Below are 15,325 nucleotides of genomic sequence, written 5' to 3'. Positions count from 1 at the left end.
TCTATGGTCTCTGTGTTAGTCTAATGTTTAACTCTACATCAGTGATTACATTAGTGTTCAAGTCCGGTCCTCTGAGGTCCGTCCAGGATAATGAAGGTGAGACGGCGCTGATGTAATATGTATGTGGAGGACTTTTATTTTATTTTTTATTTTATGTTTATATATTGTCATAATGAAAGTGACTTATCGGAAACGGCTCACTACATGTGCGATTATAGTCTAAAGAAAACCCTCGGTTTGAATGATTCTGATGACGTGGATCTGTCAGTAAAGTTTGATATTTAGTGAAATAAGATGTGGAAGAGACATCAGTATGTATCTGCAGGCTTCAATTCACCACTTCACCGTCTGTGTCGCCAATTTCCCATGCCTCCAAAATGTACGTACGCCTGGGTCAGAGTTTGCTTACCGGTGCGCACATTTTACCGTCAGGTTTGTTTTTATAGATCACAAACTTTGCGTGGGAAAAGGCGTACGCCAGTGTCAGACCCCGTTTTGTGCGTACGCAACGGTTATAAATGTGACCCCTGTTACTTTGCAGAGCACAGGAGTTGCTCGTCTACCTCTGTCTGCTTTGGTTAGCTTTTTGTGTGTTGCAAAAATGTGACACACATGACACACTAATAGTCACCTTGTTGTTTCAGGTTACAGTGAAGAGTCAACTGAATCACCTCAAATCAGCATTTCCAACATAAATCTGCACACATGTTCCTGCTTTATGGAAACAAACGCAGTCAGAGGATGCAAGATGAAATTCAAATTCAAACACAGCTGCAGGGCTCGCAAAACAAAAAGCCTCTCTGTTAGTCGTACATGATTTATGGAGGAGTGTGTGCACGACTATGAGCATTTAAGTTTTTTCATGCAGAGTTAGAATTTAAATAAGTTTGTCAAGAGTTCAAATAGAACCACATCAGCTCTTTAACATTCATAACCTTACATGTACTTGATAAATCAGTAAATCAGAAAACATGGTGGAAATATGTAGTTTATTCTTATCTCGATGTACCAAGGATATAAAAGCCAGCTTCCTGAGCCTCTCTGTCTGCTTGAGTCAGACCGAAGTGTAAAATCCTGCAGTTCCTGGAGTGTCCACTAGAGGCTGGGTGCAGAAGCACAGGAAGTCACATACACACCCATTCTAAAAAGTCTGTTTTTACAGCAGAGATTAACATGTTTACAGCCTGGTTCAAAAAACAAATAGGTGTGATTAGCTCATGTCTCGATGGACACACACTGTACGGGGGGTGAATGTTTTGATGACTCATCAGTTTTGATTTGATGAAGGATAAGAGTTATTCACAATAAGGCGTGTAGCTGACCTGATTGACAGGTGGGCGCGGTGTAACGGTTTGTCAGGAGGTTTAAAACCCGCCTCAGCTCCAGCTCTCAGCCTGTCGTTAGGTTGACTGAAAGTTAGACTGAGACAGCATTTCCAGCATGGAGACCGCCATCGATGGGACTCCAGCGCCCCCTGCAGGAACAGACGGGGGACGTCACTCAGGCTTCAAACCTTTAATAGTCACAGTCTATGGTTTCAACATAAGCACAAAAAAATTCTGTTGCAAGTCGGCTTAGTCAGTTAAACAGTCAGCTGTCACATGTGTATAAAATGTTCCATAAGGAGACATGTGTAGCTAACACTAGCAATTAATTAGCTGCCCATTGTAGTTGAAATTAGCCACATTAGCTTATTAACACATGCACCATGTTTTTCATACGATGTAGCCGGGTAACGTATAAGGAAACTAGCTGCACACTTTACTCAACAGTGTTTTAAAACTACAACAGAAACCACAGCAGCTTGGTCTTTGATTCCTATTCTAACTAGCTACCTTACGTGACTTAGGTTAGCATTATTAGCAAGCTAGCTTTGCAGTTTACTTGAAAGAGAGTTCAAAATGTAGCAAGTAATTAATATTTTACACGAACAACACTTTGCAATCAGGTGAACTTTATTTTTTGCCGTGTCATGATGTTTAAATTTTTATGATAATTAAATGTAGAGATGAAACTTTGGCTGTTAGCGTGTTAGCTTTAGCTTATTTAGCTTCCACTGCTGAAACTGAAACGACGGAAAGGAGTGTGTGTTTTCATCACTGCTCTGGACAGTTGTGTGATCAGTGACTTCAGAGTGTGATTAATTAGCATTACATTTTTATTGTATTTCTGTTTGTATTTGATAAATGTCCGTCACATTGTCCATCACTCGATTGACCTTTGACCTCCTCGACCTTGAGCTCCTGTAAAAGTGAATTTTCCCAACTAAGCGATCAGTGAAGTTTGTCTCGTCTCATTTTTCCGTCTGCAGCTCGGTAAACACAAAAAGTTAAAGTCTGATTCATTTTACAACTTCTAAACTTGTTATATAAATCTGTAAGAGTTAGAATGAGGTCACGGACACAAAAAGGTCAGAAAGTGGCGCTCTTGACGTGTTGCTGTTTTTTGGTCCTGAGGAACAAATGTCACAGGCCACCTGACAAAGATGTTTAATAACACACAAACACCTCCATGTTCCAGATTAATGAGCACTTTCATGTGTGTCCTCTTCAGTTTTCGCTCCCCTCAGACAACTCTGCACGCCGCCCTTGAAGGCTATTTATACGCCGCGACCTTTAGCCGTGTCTTAATGGATTATCAGAAGGCACTCATCAATTCAGCCGGCTGAGGGCTGACGGTCACGTTGGCACCGAACTTTAAAGTTTTGGAGTGATTTGTTTGGCGCTTTTTCCCTGATAAAAAAAAAAACATGGAGGCGGTGCGGTTCCCTCCAACAGGCCCTGAAGACAGCAGAACGGCGGCCAAATGACGCGGAGGCAGACGTCCGATGCCAAAAGCGCCGCGGTTCCTCGCCTGAAACAAGACATTGTGCGGTTTGTGTTGGCATTTGAGTGGACAGGCGGGGCTGGTAGCCAGAGAGACCCCGGCTGTGCTGATGTCCATCTTGGCACATCACAGACGATCAGGAAGAGTGGCCGTGAGTGGCAGCCAAGACTGTCATCCTCATGTCCTCTGACAGCCAGGATCCTCCCACTTACTGACAACCCCCCCACTATCTCCACCGACCCCCCAAAACCTCCCTCTGAAAACACACAAACCTCCCCCACCAGACTCCCCAAACTCCAACACACACACACACTCGGCCTGCAGAGGAGGCTGTAAAATGACAAAATCATTTCTGTCACATGAAGTTTTAAAGACTACTTTGGGACCCAATGAAATGCTCGCCTTTATTCTTCTTTTAAAGGTAGTAGTGCCCAGGCCACCACTGCTCCCCTCTGGAACTGCCCCCCCCCCCCCGAATACAAGTGAAAAGAGGAGCATGCATCTAGTGTGCACTCAGTGTATCTTCAGTGTTTGCATTGAACGCAGTGCTGTTTAAGAGGGTCTGTGTGGATGAGTGTACAGACTCCATCAGACTGTGGGATGAAGATCTTTAAATTACTGAGTGTTGATGAATGACACAGTTAGTGCAAAATCCTGCAGTTCCTGGAGTGTCCACTAGAGGCTGGCTGCAGAAGCAAAGGAAGTCACATACACACCCATTCTAAAAAGCCTGTTTTTACAGCAGAGATTAACATGTTTACAGCCTGGTTCAAAAAACCAAATAGGTGTGATTCATTATTGTCCTCACTGGCACACACTGTACGGGGGGAGGGGGGAATGTTTTTAAACGGCTCCGTTTTGGCGGTTTGTCAGGAGGCTTAAAACATGCAGACAGCAGAGGAGCAGGAGAAAGAAGCTGCACGCTTAAAACTCTGGATGCATATAGGAAAACAATTTTGTTGTTTTTTTGTATAAATCACACCCACCCATTTCAGTGAATCCCACAATATTCCACGTTTTACAGTTCCTTTTTTTATCTGAATAATGATTTATGTGAATGTGCTGAACGCTCCAAAGCTCAAATATAAAGATGGTTAATTTAAGTTTGTGATATCTACTTCATGTTTCAAACCTCTGTGAAATATGCAATGCGACTGAGCTTTGTAATGGCGCTCAGAGAGCATCAGACATCAAGTGAAACACGCGTCAGTCAATATTGATCGAGTTTTCTGAGGTCCTTACCCTCTTAGGCTGCAGCAGCCTCTCTGGCTGAGAGTCGGAGGCTGGCAGCGCTCCTCTCGTCCTGGCAGCTCTGCAGCGTTTCTCCAGCCAGCGTGGAGGAGCTTCAGCCAGCAGCAGCACAACCAAACACACTCCTCCAGGGCGAACGCGCTTCAAGGGGACACAGATCGAGGCTCGATCATCAAACACCTGGAGAGAATCAACACATCAACGTGTAAATCAGAAACTTCAACATATCGTCCAAAAACAGCTGTTCATGGAAGTAAAGGACTCATTTCAGACCTCACCGCGCCCACCTGTCAATCAGGTCAGCTACACACCTTATTGTGAATAACTCTTATCCTTCATCAAATCAAAACTGATGAGTCATCAAAACATTCACCCCCCGTACAGTGTGTGTCCATCGAGACATGAGCTAATCACACCTATTTGGTTTTTTGAACCAGGCTGTAAACATGTTAATCTCTGCTGTAAAAACAGGCTTTTTAGAATGGGTGTGTATGTGACTTCCTGTGCTTCTGCAGCCAGCCTCTAGTGGACACTCCAGGAACTGCAGGATGTTACACTTCTGCATCACAGAAATGTTAGCTGATGAACTTCTTCAAATGCTGTCAAACTAAAAAAAACATAGAAGCCACATTGACACTGTGATACGTCGTCATAGCTGTGAAAGTCTGTGGACTGTTCAGGTTCAACAATGGACGGTCAGATCGGTTGGAGGAAACCAAACACTGAGTTGGTCTTTGGGGCAGTAAAAGCAGCAGGATTATCAAACCACAGTGTCGTTTACACAAGTCAAAGATTTCCTATCACGTCAGGCAGTGGATTGTATATCAAAGAAAGGTTGGGAGCATTGTCGTCAAGACGGACAGGCTAATTCAGGTGTTGGAGCGCGAGCCGCCGGCCTCCACCAAATCAGCATGATGAAAGCCGACCACTGAAGCCGACTGCCGATGCTGCCTCGAGAGGAACATTTCAAAGGTAGGAGGAATAAAAGTGAGCTTTCAGGGAACCCACTCGGGAGAAAGCAGGTATTTAGTGAACTTCAGTTCCAGTCTCTAATCTGCAGTCACAACAAAGGAGGCATTATACGAAGACGGGGAAATCTTAGATCCAGCTTTCAACCAGACTCTCCAACACACACACACACACACACACACACACACACACACACACACACACACACACACACACACACACATACTGTACACACATCTGAAAACCACCATTTCAGTGATTGGCCCTGCACATTACAGGAGACAGATAGCAGCCTTCCTCCGTCTTCTGCACCTGATACAGCTGGCAGGAAAAAAGCTTTAGGAAGACATTCTTGTGTCTCCATTGGCATTATAATAATACCTCACATTTGTTGCATGGCAACAATGCAATGCCTTAGGGTTGATGGTTATGTAGCCTGTCATTGTCGTGCTGACTTAGATAAACCTCCTCTTTAGGTTTAAGTGAAACTATGTGGATGGCCTCTCTTTCATGTTGTAGCTCCAAGTTTTCCATTTATAAAAGTTTCACTAAAACTTGAAATCATGAAAACTGATTTTGTGTATTTTTGTGAAAAATGTCACAGAATGAGGCCGAGCACTCGCCTGCCGCTCAGAAATAGCATCCCAAATCCAGAATTAGGCCGCCCCCCCCCCCTCCCCTCCCTCACTGATGAATGAAGACATTAATTGAAAATGGTCACTATAGGAGCTCGCAACATGAAGCAGAGGGCCGTGCCAGCCGCAGAAACTGCTGAAAGAAAAATGAGACTCTGGGAGGAGAAATGGAAGAGAGGGAGGCCGGGGACACAAAGGACAATGTGGGGATGGAAAGTGAGCCCTCATGCTTTCTGTTAGCTCTGCATCTTCTTCTACATTTTACCGTCTCATTTAAGAACGAGACTTTCTTGGGGATGAAATGTCTTTAAACACCACAGCAGAGAAAGGAGCAATCAAGGAAGTCTGATTTCCTTTACACAATTCCTCGTTTAACGTTTTAACTCTATTTCTGAGGGCAAAAATGTCCATCCAATTTTGTTAAATTTATGATTCAAGGGGTGAAAAGTAACTGTACTCCTCTGGAGGAGGAGGCAGGGGAAACAGCTCTCTGTAATGTTTTGAGTTTTTGTGTCAGGCCGTAGCAGCAGGCCGTCAACACAAAGGATGCAGAGGAACTTTAAATTCTCAGAAAGAGAAACTGGTGTGAGAACATCCATGCTGACTGTACAAACGTGCAGAACAAGACGTGTGAACTGCAGAAAAAGGAGAAACTGTTCAGCTCTCATTGGCAGTTTTATTTAGACAAGACAATGTTTGGATCCACATGAGACCTGAGGACGACCGTGTAGATCCAAAACGTTTCCTTGAGGAAATAAAATGTCACATTAGGATCTGAACAGAGTGCAGACCCTTTTCTTTTTTTCTGAACTTTCAAATGTGCCACTTGACACTTTGGCAGGAGTGTCCCTGTGGTTTCTCGGACAGGAAGCAAAAACACATTTTGTTTGAAAACCTTTGTGGTTTCATCACTTTTATTCTTCACTTTCCTTTTTTTAATCTTTTCTAACAACAAGAGTGTAAATTCTCTGGGTCTGCCAGCTTCCTCTCACGGCGCTGTTTCTGTTAATTACTGCTTCAAGGCGACTTTATTTACTCTACATCACATTTCAGCAACAAAGTGCCTCACTAAGAACAACGAGGTATCACATATGGTGCAGGGCAAAATCAGATACGGCGCTCAGTGGTTAGAGCGTGCGTCCCATGTATGGAGGCTATAGTCCTCCAAGCGGGCGGCCCAGGCTCAAATCCGACCTGTGGCTCCCTTCCTGCATGCCGTTCCCCTCTCTCTGTTTCCATGATTTCTGACTCTATCCACTGTCCTATCTCTCAAATAAAGGCACAAAAAGCTTAAAAAAACAAAAACCTTTTTAAAAGTCTTCAAGCTTTGGTTATGAGAGCTGAGAGTTTCATCAGACCTGAAGTTTTCTGGGAGTTTGTTCCAGAAATACGGAGCGTAAAAGCTGCACACTGAGGTCTGACTCTGAGGACAGAGAGCAGACCCCGTCCCCGACGACCTGAGAGGTCAGCGGGTCACAAACCGCTCAGCAGCAGTGTTTTCAAAGTCACATGTTGTGTAAAATACACTTTATCGCTTCAAAAGCAACGACCTCCTTTTAGTCTTTCTTTAATTGATGAACACTTTAGGCACCTTCACTCCTTGACTGGTTTCTTGCATTGACCCCGTGCTCGTATGGGGTCATGGTGTAGCGCTTTAATCTCCCTCTCTCTCTTTAAGTCCTCCTGTAAGTAAATCCAGCAGACATGTTATCGTGCTGATCTTTCATGTTACAAGCTGGAGCGTGCCACATCGCTTCCCTCTCTCTCTCTCTGAAGGCCACGGCTTCATTTTCATATTTCTGCCCTCTAACCCTATATTAAAAAAAAAAAAAAAAAAAAAGTTGTCCTGAGGTCCGACCGTCTCGTGCGGTCGTCACGCCTCACTGCGGGCTGTGATCTCTGAATGCCACCGGCCCATCCGTTTATTTCTCAGGGAAACATCGCGGCCCCGCTCCCCCCCCCCCCCCCCCCCGCTCCTGCTTTAACTGCTGTTTAGCATAATTAATGTGATCGGCCCACAGCGAGGCTCAGTGCGCCCGAGCCTCCTGCCACTGGGAATCACATCGCCGTGCTAACCAGCTTTAACGCCAGAGAGGACGAGGCCGCGACGACCAGCTGAGGAGAAACACAGATCTGACCACATGACAGACCCTGCATGCTGCTGTGCACGCCGCTGTGCACGCTGCTCACACGGTCATAGAATAATCAAATGTAAATGTGTCTGAGCTTTGCTGATACTACGAGGCAGAACGGACAGCCACAGCCAAGCGTTAAAAGCACATCTGATTACAGAAGAACCCGTTTAATTCTACAATTCACTTATCAGACTCTTTTCTCCAAAGCGACGTACATCAGAGAGTAAGAACAACACAAGCAAGGATCTAGAAAAAAGGGAACAATGTGAGTAAGAGCAAACGATCAGCTTTGAGTCTGATTGGACACACAGGTGCTGACAGGAAGTGACCAGAGGCAAAGCACAACATTGAGGGCAGTTCTTGAGAGCTCTAATCAGTATAGAAACCATCTTATAAGTCGTCGTTATCAAACAAAAACCATCGTCATTACCATCATCATCATCAATAATATGGAGACCATCATCATTAAGTTAGTAGGTGTTCATGAAAGAGCTGGGTCTTTAGCTTTTTCTTAAAGGTGCAGAGGGGCTAAGCTCTCGTGGTTACAGTCCGTCTTCCTGCTGCAGAAAAACACATTTAATTTAAACAGCTGATCATCACAGAGAATAACTCAGGACGCTTTACCTAAAGATAAAGAGTAGAGCGTTCTCTTTGTTTCTCTTTGAGACACAAGATGGATCCACAGCGAGGCAGATACCTCGAGTAGAACCAGATGGACAGACGTGAAGAACCTGAATAAGAAGGCTCACTACTCTTAAGGCCGTACAGCATGACCTGTCTTCTTAGTGATGTTCTCTGCTGATTCTTCAAGCTGTCAGCAGCCGTCGATCTCAAGGACTCATCGTGTCTCTCCATGAACTCGCTCCGTCTTTGGTGAAACTGCGTTGTTCGGCCATCTTGGTCCGAGCTGCAGAGTCTCCTTAAACTGGAGCGTTTATTCAAAGCAGGATAAAGGATCAGATGTTTCTCTGCTGGAGACTTCTGATTGGTAGATTGATGTAAAGTTTGTTTATTGTCTGTGTGAATCTGTGATGCTGCTGCTGCCTCGGCCAGGACTCTGTTATATCTCAATGAAAATCATCATCCAGGTCTACACTCCATCCCGCCCGTTATGCTCTGCCAATGAAAGGCGTCCTACCTTCACATCAGGGCCCTAACCGAGCCGCTCGCCCGTAGGACCACAGCCTCCACACATGAGGCACGTGAACCAACCACTGGGCTACCGGCACCTATAAACGAGATGTTTTAATGTTGTTTCTGCGTCTGACTTCCTGTCCCACTCGGTCTTTTCTTTTGTAAATTCATTTCTAAGTGCTCCGACATCCTGCAGAAATAGAAGCCTTTTGTATCCGGACCGACGGAGCTGAGACGCATCTGGTGGAATTTAGCCGTCAGACTCTTCTCCTCTGTCGCCCCCTGGTGGTGTAATGAACAACCACACTCCATTCAATCTGCAGAGTCCCTCTGCACCTTTAAGAAAAAGATAAAGACCCAGCTCTTTATTAACACCTACGACCTTCATGATGATGATGATGATGTTTAGGATGGTTTTGATGCTGATAGAGCTCTCAAGAACAGCTGTCTAAGTTGTGTTCTGCCTCTGTGGTCACTTCCTGTCAGCACCTGTGTGTCCTCTCAGCTGTTTGTCTCCTCTCTAGATCCTCCCTTGTGTTGTTCTTAATCTCTGATGGTCGTTCTTTTATATAAAAGCGTCTGAAAAATAAATGAATAAAGGTTAAATAAAAACGTCATGCAGAGTCTGGATGGTCGAGAAAGTGAGAGAGAAGGAGACAAGACAATAAACTGTCTTCTGATTAATTCATGAAACAAACACAAATGTCACATTTCCATAATGTCGTCGACGTCTTCTTCCATTGATTGAGCTTTAACTGGAGCGTCGACCTCGTTTTCTCTTCTTCTGCAATGGTTCACTGCACCCCACCAGTTTGAGAAGTTAGCTTTACAACCTGCTTATTTTAAAGAACCCACTCCACATCTATTCTTTTCAATCAGTTAAGTTTTTATTAGTATATCAGGAATTCATATATCTGTGAAAAACAGTTAGAGAGAGCTCTTCAAGCCGTTCTTGGACATGTTTCAGGATCTCTATCGCTCAGTGAAAATGATCAGTCTTAAAACAGAAAGACTCTGAGCTGTGAGATGGGAACCAAGAGGAGGAGGAGGAGGAGGCTGAGGTTGTATTCCCAGCAGCAGATGAGGCGTGTTGGAGCCTGGAGTCGGACATCTGCTGGGGGGGGGGGGGGTTGGTCAACATATGTTTCCACCGCACTGTCCTCGCACAAAGACGACGAACTGATGGCCTTCCAATGTACAAAATAAAGCTGAATCTCTTGAATACTAAAAGAATAAAACACATGACGTACAGTGTTGAGGCGCTGCTGGACGCAGACTCTCCAGCTGTGGAAGAATCCAGATGTTTTGCAGGTCGTCTTTCTGGAAGGAATGCGAGAGATTTCAGTGTGGGGCTCTTCTGACTGTTTCCTGGTCCCCACGTTAATCATGTACATCTGTTAATCGTGAATCTGTTAACAAAGATGTTACCTTCAAAATGAGTAACTTCTACTTTTGTACCTTCACCTTGAGCGCAAGATGATTCACTTTAACCTGCCGGGATATCTTTAATGTTTGAGTGTCTGTGTGAGGAGTTTGTCATGACCTGATCTGATCGACCTTTTATCTGTATTGTCCAAAGACATGGTCGTTAGGTTAACTGGTTGGCGTTCAGTCCAGGGCTCAGTTACTCTGTACCGCTGGCCTGCACTCACACTGCTCCAGGACTAACCGGGCCTGGTTACCTCTTTAATGTCTTTTATGTCTCTAAGTGATCATGAAGCGTGCTCAGTTTACAAGACAGACAAACTCCAGAAAAAAAGGTCGAGACGGCGTCCGCACAGCTGAGAACAACACATAGAACATGACAGCTACTTTATTGACCATGTGGCTGAGTTTGAGTCATTTGAGACAGGTACAGCTAGAACACTCAGGGATTTCTAGATAATGGAGGCGGGGCTTGATTATACTTCATGTTCACGTTGTGTAACCGTGCTTCTGCTCGTGAATGAGAATCCTCTTTCAAGCGTGCCAGGGCCAAGGAAGTGTCATCAGAGCGCTCATATTAGTCAAACAAACTGGACTTTGGGGATTTACCGTACTTGGGCACGGTACAGATTGCCTAGTGTGAGGGCGCCCTGAACAATAAATGTCCTCCCAGGTTTGGACTCCTTTAGTTTCAGCTCACGTGATAAAATGAACCAGAGACTGTCCTCAACTTTGATCAAAAAGTAACCACAATTCTACAAAGCGCTCCTAAATGTAGAAATAAAACAAAAGAAACAAAGAAAAACTGAGATTAAACACACCTGGTTGGAGCTGTCAGCTCACCTGGATGACACATTCCTGCAGAAAACAAATCCTGTGGCATCCTCCATTTTGTTTCTTTTTTAAACAGAAACATGTTGAGTGAGAGAAACATTAGAGCATCACTTCTCCAAAAATAGATCGTACTCTAGGAGGACGATTGGGGATCTGTAAGAGAGAGAGGGATTTCATCACAGGAGGAAGTTGCAGTGACGTGTGCTGCTGAAGCGTTGCCATCTGCAGCCTGCTGGCCCGCTCTTGGCATGGCGTCCGTCAGCCTTTCCCCCGTTCCCAGAGAGCGAAGATTAACAGACAAGCTGAGCAGTCTGGCAGCCTCAAACAGTCCCCCCCCCCCCCCCATTTCTCCGATCCCAGCACTCTGCAGGCCGCGATACCACAGCTCCTCCGACTAAACAGCTTTTCACACCCAAACACCCAGAGGAGGAAGGCGGCGTCCTCCCAACGCGGCGGCACAGCGGAGGACCGTCTCCAGCCGCGTCCCCGCTGCCAGAGAGCGGCGCACCATCCAAACCCTCTGCAGGCCCTTTTTGTACCTCTTCATCTTTATCTCTCCTCTCCTGCTGCTCACGAGCCGGTCACCTCTCCAGAGTTAAAACCTTCAGCACAAACAGAGAGAAGGTGGCAGCCGCTCAGAGAGAGAGCTGCGTCCGATTGGTCAGTGGACTGAAAACAAAGCTTGGCTCAGACCGGGACGCCTGGCTTCATCGCCGTGGTCTCGATCCCCCCCGGGGGTCAAAGGGGGTCGGCGAGGGGTGACGGAGGCTGAGCGGGGAGTTGGCTGTGACAAGGTGGGCTGGGAGTGGTTCTTCATTACAGCCTGGCTCTGATCCTCCTCTGCCTCCAGAGCTGAAATCTGATCCTGCGACTGTTCTGACCATTAGCCAGGTTTTTGTTTGGAACATGAACTTAAAGCTGTGAGGCCGCGTTATATTACACAGAGACCAGCAGGAGTCTGACGTGCTGCTCCTTTAAAAGAGACGACAATATCACCAACACATGCTGAGCAAACACTCTTTTCCCAAACTGCAGAAATGCAAAATGTGTCCATGCACCTCAGACCAAAAGTACAATTAAGAGATTCAACGAGGTCCAAATTATGAGAAGGACATGAAGAATCAAAGTGAAAGAAGTGTCATTTGGGGCGTAACAATCGGGAACAAATTATAGAATTAAAACATCAAAATGACCTCAGGACAAAGTGTAACTTAAGACTTCTAAAACCCTAAAAAAAATCTAAAAAAGAGGGTTGGAGTGAGTTGGGTGGGAGGCGAGGGACGAGATTTTTGTAACATGAGTGAATGGGACATTAATGTTCATGTTTCTATATTTATTTAATTATATATACATATTTTTTGTTTTATTTTATGTGTTTTCTCTGTTGTGTCTCGGGATATAAAGGTAAATATCTCATGTGATCCTGATTTCACTCTTGAAAAGTTTCAATTCATCGACACCGTTAGGCCCAGGTTTGATTACATCAGGATTCCCTCTTTAAAACAGCGTTTAGCGCTTTAATTAAAACTCGACACATTTACAACATTTATGGAGCCATCAGTCCGCGCTTTTGTTTGCCACTTCCTGTTTAAAAAAAAGGTGAACTGTCCCTTTAAAGGCTGTCGTTTAGTTACACACACTAAGATTTTTTTTTCTCATAGTCCAACAGCTCCTACATGTCACCTTTTGTACAATTTGTGTTTTTTATATTTTATATTTGACATTTTTAAATTCTATTTTATATATTGTAATATCTTCTTATTCTGTATTATTTAAGTTGTTTCTAGTTCTGCTTTATTTCCTTGTTAATTGTTTAGCACCAATACACCAAGTCAAATTCCTTTATGTGTAAATGTACTTGGTAATAAACCTGATTCTGATTCTGATTCTGATTCTGATTTGAGCTGCTTCTTATATGACAAACTTTGAGGCTTTAAGGTGGAATTCTTTGTATTTAAAAATATGTGAAGAGACGCTGCATCCATCAGAGATTAACATATTTATATAAACATATTTTCATAATCTCATTACGTCGTGGTCATCACTGTAATCCACGTGAACATCTTCTGATAGAAGGGTTCCTCATTAAACCCGGACTGAGGACGAATCTGCTCAGGAAACAGAAAATATGTCGAGTGTGAATGTTAAACAATTCGTGGCTGCGGGGGCTGCGGGGCCGACCTGCTCTAAAATATTTAAATTGAATCTGGAGCAGAGCCACGGGTGCTTGTTTTTAAAGTCTGCCTCTGCCCCGCAGCTCTCTGAGATTCTCCAGCGTCGGCGGCTTCAGGTCAAACACTTCCCAAAAAATGTAAAAGTGGATGTAAATCGGCCATATTTGAGCACTTAAAGGCTGCTCGCTGGAATCCCGCCTGCGGGGGCCGAGTGTGCATGTGAGAGTCATCCGTCATCGCCTGTGACTAGCACCACCTGCTCGCTGGGGACGACAATATGGAGGCCCTCTGTGATTAGCGCCCCATGCTAACTGCTGTGACAGAGGGGCCCGTTCAGGGGACGAGGAGGGGGAGGGGAGGGGGGGCATCCTGCCAGGCGACAGGGCTGATTAGCGTAGATTAATAGCAGCTAATATCATCAGGGACTTTCCACTTTGTCGCCACAGAACACACACTCATTAATAAGTGCTTTTAATTAGCGTCATTAGCCGAGTTTGTCCTCCTCTAAACAGCTCCGTTTGTTTCCCAGGACCTCCGTCGCTGTGACAGAAACGTCCCCCGAGCAGCACGAAGGCCGAACTCCCTCCGATGTTTAGAGAGACTTCAAAAGATCCTCGCTGAGAGATTGTTACTCAAACAGTCAGAGAGTGAGAGATGACTTTATTTAAAATGTTTACAAAGAGGTTGAAATGAGGCGGGATTAAAGCCTCCATAGCACAACAACTACAACACGGCCGCCTGCCAATCAGATCAGCCCCGCCAACAGTGATGCAGTGACACCCTTTGTACAGTGTTGTAATATATAAATGCCTTTATCCTCAGTTTAACGAGCAATGTCACCTCAAAATGCCATTCAGCAAACGTCCATCGAGCATGATCCCCAAAGTACGCTCAACGCTTCTTTAAGACGCCACCAGCAGCGCACGCAGACGCAATATGACTATAGTGAGAACCAGGCTGCACACATGAAGACTAGTTTGGGTGTTAAGGGGGATTCTTTGGCTTTTGCAGCCAGCCCCAAGTGGACACTCTTGGAACTGCGTTTTTTTACACTTCAGGCTCGGTAACACGATGAGGTTTACACTTTGTGGAGACGCGTCATCCATCTTTTCTTTTATAGTAATTGGTGAAAACCTTCAGTTAGCATGCTGATTGGTTCTCAGAGTTATTCCTGGTTTTTCTACCAATTGTGACCATGTATCATATTCATGGTATCCATTTAACCCTCTGAGTTCCCTCCTTCACTTTCAGTTTCACCTCCTCCCTCTCTGAACCAAACCTTTCCTTTAGTCTCTGCTGCTCTGCTCTGAGAGCTTCGGGGGGTCTTATTGAGACCCAGAGCAGCAGAGTCTTTGTCCCCCCCCCCTCCTGTTGCTCATAGAAGTTGACAGCTGCTGGGTAATAAGTGTTTAAATGAGACAATTAACGAGCGCTGTCAGAGGAGCGAAGTCAGCTCTATTAGGCCACAGAGCCGCCCCCCCCCCCTCCTCCCCACACTGATCCACAACACACACTCTGAGTGGAGAGCTCATACAGATCTTAAAGGTCCAGTCAGTGAGATGTGTAGAGAGTGAGATGATAAAGGTATCTTACTATCTGATCATTAAGGAAACATGTTGAAGTGCTGGCTTCTCTGACAACAATGCAGCAGCCAGTATGTCCTCCTTCTAACTTTAGATTCTGCTCCTGAATGCTCTGGATTTGTTTGGACCAGAGAAGGTAGACGCTTTTAAGGCGACCCCCTCCAACACAGCCGTTTTAGACGCCCCTCAGTTTGTCAGATATGAGAGCAGTTATCAGGTCAACAGGTGTTGCAGCGATGGAAGCGGGCAAGAGAAGTGGTTCAGATAGAAGTGATTGTACCCGACCTAAAAAGCCTCTGCATGTTTCTAATAAGCTCCACGAGCAGAAACGTGCTCAAACTAGGATCAATATTGGAGAT

The 15,325-nt window shown here is 45.1% G+C and overlaps 1 long non-coding RNA gene across 1 annotated transcript in view; it reads left to right on the top strand.

The window, feature by feature from the left end:
• Positions 1-15,117, top strand: part of LOC132971921 (uncharacterized) — an 85,527-nt gene extending 70,410 nt beyond the window's left edge. Inside the window, exon 3 of the long non-coding RNA XR_009672829.1 lies at positions 14,951-15,117. This is a non-coding gene — a long non-coding RNA (uncharacterized LOC132971921). The remainder of the gene's footprint in view (positions 1-14,950) is intronic.
• The last annotated feature ends 208 nt before the right edge of the window (positions 15,118-15,325 follow it).

Source organism: Labrus mixtus, chromosome 3 (assembly GCF_963584025.1).
Source record: "Labrus mixtus chromosome 3, fLabMix1.1, whole genome shotgun sequence".
Lineage (NCBI taxonomy): Eukaryota > Metazoa > Chordata > Actinopteri > Labriformes > Labridae > Labrus > Labrus mixtus.
The sequence above is the reverse complement of the archived record's forward strand: the minus strand, read 5'-3'. Positions and strand labels throughout refer to the sequence as shown.